Here is a 6,188-nt window from a genome sequence, read left to right as displayed (position 1 = left end):
GAAAGGCGTATGTTCTAGTCAGAGGAGGGCCACATAAAGAGGCTTGTCAACCAAGAAACGCAGAAAACTACAAATAAGAAGAGTTTATCTGGGCTCTTAGGAATTGCAATTCAGGAGGAATATTTGAGTAGCAACTGAAATGTGCTCTCAGGGAAGTAAAAACGGCGGAGGTTTATAAAGACAACAGACAAAAATATTCCAGAGAAGTTAAAACTCATCTACTTAATTAAATTTAATCCAATTTCAGCCAGTCCTGAGCACACATAAAATTCCTTTCTAAAGATCCCTTTTTCCACAAACCTTTTACAACTTTCTACGCCCATTTTATTTGTCTCCTTTTTTCTTTCCCATTTAGAAATAACCAGCTGTAGGACAAAATCATTTTCTTTTTCTTAACAAAACGGGTCTTCCATTCCTTAGACCTTTTAAATAAATTTCCTTGCATATGAAATTGTTTTCCTTATTAATTTCAGTAGTTTTAAGTACATATATTAATTAGAATTCTTAACCCTTAGAAACCTTAATTTTTAGTAAAAACGAAGAAGTAAGCAATTGTGAACTGTTTGTTATACCAGTATTTTTTTCTCAAAGTGGTACAAAACATGTTTCTAATAGACCCAAACGTCTTTAGTTTTTCTGTAGTAAGACAAAAGTAGGTAAACTTAGATTTCTTTAACAATGCTTCAGTATTTTATCTTATTTGGAAATAACATAGACTTCCAATGAATTCCCATCATTTAACTTAACCTAGCAAAACTCTAAAGTTTCAAGTTACCAGAAAGATTTGGGGAAACTATTTTTAGGTATTCATAACAGAAAGCATTATTATTCTTAAAGGTTCACCTAAAAATTCTTATCTCATTTACATTTAATTTACTTATGAAAATTCCAACTTACCAAGTTATTTTTCTTGCTGAAAAATTTGTAGTAATCCTAGGTACAGTGAAAGTATTATACTTAATGTTAATAATTCTAAAGACTTGTCCGTATTAATTAAACCAAATTTAAACTAGCTTTTATTTACTAAGGATTAATCCCTGATCATGGGAACCTGAAAGACATTTGGGTTTGTTTCTATTTCTGAGAATTTTATATAGGTGCTTATTATTTGTTTAAGCCAATTAAATAAACTCTCTTACAAATTTTGGCAATACCATCCAAAGGTAGAAAAATACCACATCTATAATGAACGTATACGGACATACATACATACATACATACAGATAGAAATACCATAGTTTTTATTTTAAAATTTTAGTCACGAATCAGGTACAACACAGAACTCACTAGTTTATAAAAAAACTGTTAGAATAAATTAAGTCTACCCACTCAGATGGCTGAAATCTTTTATTACTTGTGGAGAAGGCTTTTAAGATGTTTATTTGACCTTGACAAGCAATTTTAAGGAAACTGTTTGGGAGAGAGTCCTTTTAGCAGCTTGTGTCTAAAGCGGTCTCTTTTCCTTAATTTCCAGTCTTAGGAATTGGAGATGGTCTGGATAAGCGCTCCCGAAGAGGTTACATGCCTTTTTAAATAAATAGGAGAGGTCTGGGGATCAGTGAAAAGGAATGGGTGGGATTTGAACTGCCTCTAGAGCTGCATTTCCAGTTTTGCAAAGATTTGTAAGCGATAACATAGGTTGATCCACCCTTCAACTACATTTTACACATGGTTTTCAAAGGGGCTGTCATTACAGCAGGGCGCAGTATGGATAGTCTTTTGCGAGGAATCAATCTCAGCATTACAGAAAGGAAATTTGAGAGCTGGGTAGAGAGGGGGACGGGCTGAGAGAAGTGGAGGAGGTGGGCACCAGCAGGAGAAGAAAGTAGAGACAGAGGAACATTAGGGGAACATTTAGTAGTTTCTTTGAGTTTAGTCAGTATCTGAGACAACTCAGAATTAGCCTTAGATAATTTGGAGTTAGTATCCTGGAGGGAAGCAGTTTGGGAATAGCTAACTCATTTTGAGGCCTCAAAATGCCAGTTGAAATAAGCTTCCCATTTGGACTGCTTTGTCTTACATCCTTTTTCTAATGGACTGCCCAGGTCAAATAATTTAGGAATTTCAAAGGAGCCCCAAGTTGGCCAATTTAATTGTAAATCATCCCAGGTAACCATAGTCCAGTGAGATAAATACTCGTAGGCTGAGGGACCATATAGTTCTTGTACATAAAACCAGCAAGAGTACTAGGAGGAGACTGCAACAGTCTTACCCTTAAAACAAACTTCCCATTACGCCAAGAGTAATTCCTCACCAAGACAAAACAGGAAACAAAGTCCCAAGCACAGAAGCCAGGAACAGAGGACACCCCAAAAAAACTAGAACTTCAGCCAAGGTGGGAGGCTTGGGTAGGCGCTGGGCAGGACATGGTGGCAGTCTTTGCTCCTTGGAGGAGAGGGAGGTTACCAGTTATAGGGGGAACTGATGTCAGGTTGGCTCATCAGTTACCAGGGAAACTAGAAGAGAGGCACACCCATTACCACTCCTTTGATAAGTTATCGTGGTGGAGATGTTCTGATCCAAAGGTTAGAACAATCACTAGCTGGGTTCTGGGGACACGTACGCGGGAAGGTTAGTCATGTGAGCAGGTGCAGGTGAAGCACGCACTGGTTGAGTAGGGGAAGGACGGAGAGCAAGAGAACAGCCATCTTGGGTGGTCTGACCATAGAGCTGCAAATAAGAAAAGGGTTTATTTAGGGTCTTAGGAATTGCAGTTCGGGAAGCACAGATTTGAGTAGCAACTCAAATATGCTCCAAGGGAAGTAAAAATGGCAGAGGTTTATGAAGAGAACAAAGACATTCCAGAGAAGTAACATAGGTTGTTTTGCAGAACTGCGGTTGGTGTCGGCAGGCGTTCAGTGACCTGTCGGCAGCTGATTGGTGGTTAAGCTGCAGTTTTCAGAGAGTGAAGAAAATGAGTTCCAGGGGGCCTGACTGGTTGGCCAAATCAGAAGTTTATGTTGCCTCCAGGTGTGGATGTGTGTAAGTTCTGCGTCCTTAATGACCTCTGGCTCCACTTTAGATCCCTTTGACATAAGTGACTCCATTTTGTTGTTCAGGGTCCACAGGGTCTCTCCATGTCCTGAATTGCCCCAACATAGTCCCAGTTTATGCCAATTCTGGTAACAATTATTAACAGCATAGCTTTTTCACTCTCAAAGGTGTCCCAGTTTGGTGGGAAGAAGTAAAATGGGGAAAAGCTTGTGTAAGGTTCTTGTATCATTCAGAAACTGGTGCAAGTATTTACTTAAGGGTAATAAGAATGCATTTGGAAATGTGTACTCAACTACTAAAAGCACAAAGAATTAGAACTAGAACTAAACAGAGGAGAAAAATGCAACAATAAAAAATATTTGATTTTTCTAAAAGAAGTTAGGAAAGGAGAAATAACATCAAATAAAGAACACATTGGACTAGTAGAAAACTGATAGCAAGAAGATAGAGTTAAACCAACTGTATCACCAAAATAGATAGCTAGTGGGAAGCAGCCGCATGGCACAGGGAGATCAGCTCGGTGCTTTGTGACCACCTAGAGGGGAGGGTGGGAGGGAGACGCAAGAGGGAGGATATATGGGGATTGTATATGTATAGCTGATTCACTTTGTTATAAAGCAGAAACTAACACACCATTGTAAAGCAATTATACTCCAATAAAGATGTTAAAAAAATTTAAAAAAAATAAACCAACTGTATCAGTTATCAATTTAAATATAAATAGATTAAACACTCAAAAGACAAAAATTACTATACTGCTTTAAAAATAAATAAATAAAACAAGATCCAACTGTACTTTACATATCCACTTTAAATACAGAGACCCAGACAGGTTAAAAGTAAACACCACAGTATTGGCACAAGAATGCGTGCGAAAGAGAACTTGAGAAAATGGTAATGTTCTGGAAAGACAGCTCTGAGAAATGAGAGAGGGAGTTTGCTAGAAAAAAAGAGAAGATTTCCACTTAACCTTGAAGGTCACTTTGAACTTGCTGCTCACAAATGTTCAGAACTCAAGTCTCTAATAATAAACCCATGTTGGGGACCAGGGCAGGCTCCCGCAAACAATGCCTCAATGGCATATTGATTATTTTAAAGTTAGTTAAGAAACAGCCATTGTAAGAGGGACACTTTGACCTTCCTCTCTGTGTCCCTGAAAGCAGGAAATAAATCTCCCATGTGAAAGGTACCCTCTCTGAACAAGGAGGTAGAAAGACATCCTTATCACCAGACAGGGGATTCGGGGCCCAGAAGCCTGTAGAAACAAACCTTGTTACTTCTTTCTTAAGTTACTACCCAAGCCCAAACTTTGCTTAAATTCCTTACTAATTAACCATGCCACCTACATTTCTTTGTCCTGTCAATTCCTCTTAAATTTATTGTTTCTTTGTCTAAAAAATAGAAAAGCCTTCTGCTTTGGCCACTTCTTAGGTCCCATTTCTATGAGATCTCCTTGCACATGAATTAAATTTGTTTCTTCTTCTCCTGTTAATCTGTCTTGTAACAATTTTATTATTAGTCCAGCCACAAGAGCTCAAGAGGGGTAGAGGGGGAAATTTCTCCCTCCCTGACACTCAGTACAAAAATACTACTGTAAATAAAAAGTGAAAGATGCAAAGTTAAAATTAAGACATAATGAAAATATTTTGCTAAAAATCCAAGGGTGGAAACTCAGTCTTCTAACTAATATAGATGCAATTCTCTCAAATACTATGCTGTTCAGACATGTTACAATTTAAATGAGAAATATTTCTGATCACAGCTTAACACAATGCAACTTAACTGTTCTTAACGAAACTGTCTCACAAAAAACACAAAAGAATGAGTTTATCCAACCTAGTGTTATAACAGCCACATCATTAAACTCATAAAAAGATTTTGCAGCTGCTTAATAATAAGGAATTTATGCTTTCATAGAGATAAAAACATTATCTGGGTTTACATTTAGTTTCCCATCATTTGTTTTATAAACAATAAAAGATACTGCATTATATGTCAGAAAATATTTCAGTCCCAACTGCATTTTAAAACCTTTCAGTTAAAGACATTAAAAATTTCATAGCTTGTACATAGAAGTTGCTAGAATTTATCCACTTAGTACTTATTAGTTAAATTATCACAGTCACATGGATTTCTGTGTTGGTTGGAGGGAATAATATTATGTTTTCTAAAAGCTTTCCATTCCTCAATTCAAGTAAGAAATTCCCTTCTATGAGCTTCAGGTATGTTTCACATGAAGCAATAACTACGAGGACATATCACAAAATATCTGCATGTCAGATATTCTCTGTGTGTCACTGACTGAATACCTTGACCCACCATCAGTTAAACTTGGGCTTAATACCAAAAGTTGACCTTGATCTAGGCTTTTGGCCATAAAAAATATAAAACACTCCTTTGCTCCAAAGTATTTAAGATTATTGCTTCTTTTGTGTTTGAAAATGGCTACTGACAGCAAAGTCAAAAGGACAGATAAAGCACTATTTGTACATAAGACTGTCTTCTGATTTGTGGCTATTCGTACTCTGATTTGTGCCTACCTATAGAGCTATTTCCATTTATACTGTGTCCACTTCTCAGTGCTGAACTAAGTACACTCATTTCTGATTCTACCTGTAGTTCATCTCCCTGAAGTTGTTTTTCAGGACATCATAGATTGATTTGGAAGTTTTCTCAAAGGCAAAAGGTAAAGCCATATACATGGCAAGGTCACTGACAACATAATTCCAAAAAAGACGATACTTCAGTGTCCTATCTAGAGAGGTCCTGAATAATGGAGACAGGCTGTGGATGGAGAGATCTGGATGGTAAGGGGTGGTCTTGGGAAGAGGGGAACTAGTCCACCATGATGGAATGGGACCCTCTCTTAGGATCTTAGGTGGGGCTTCATTTTGTTTGTGTTGTTACTCTGCTGTGTCCTAACCTTTCCTGTAAGTCATGGTGTTCTTTGTAACTTGATTTCCAGTTCAGAGTATTTTATAAATTCAATGAGAGCAATCTGTGGTTACTCCTCACCCTGTTGCTGAGGACAGGGAGACAGCACATGACCACAAATCGACCAAGCTGCAGGAGAGTATCGGGCTGAGCCAACAAAGCGAACACCCTTTACACCAAGGCCATGAATAAAACAAAACAGGATTTCAACTAATTAAGTTCCACTTGGATTATATTTTTATATGAAAAAACCAAATAGC

This window comes from Balaenoptera physalus (assembly GCF_965194825.1).
Source record: "Balaenoptera physalus genome assembly, chromosome: 17".
In the NCBI taxonomy this organism is placed as follows: domain Eukaryota; kingdom Metazoa; phylum Chordata; class Mammalia; order Artiodactyla; family Balaenopteridae; genus Balaenoptera; species Balaenoptera physalus.
The sequence above is the reverse complement of the archived record's forward strand: the minus strand, read 5'-3'. Positions refer to the sequence as shown.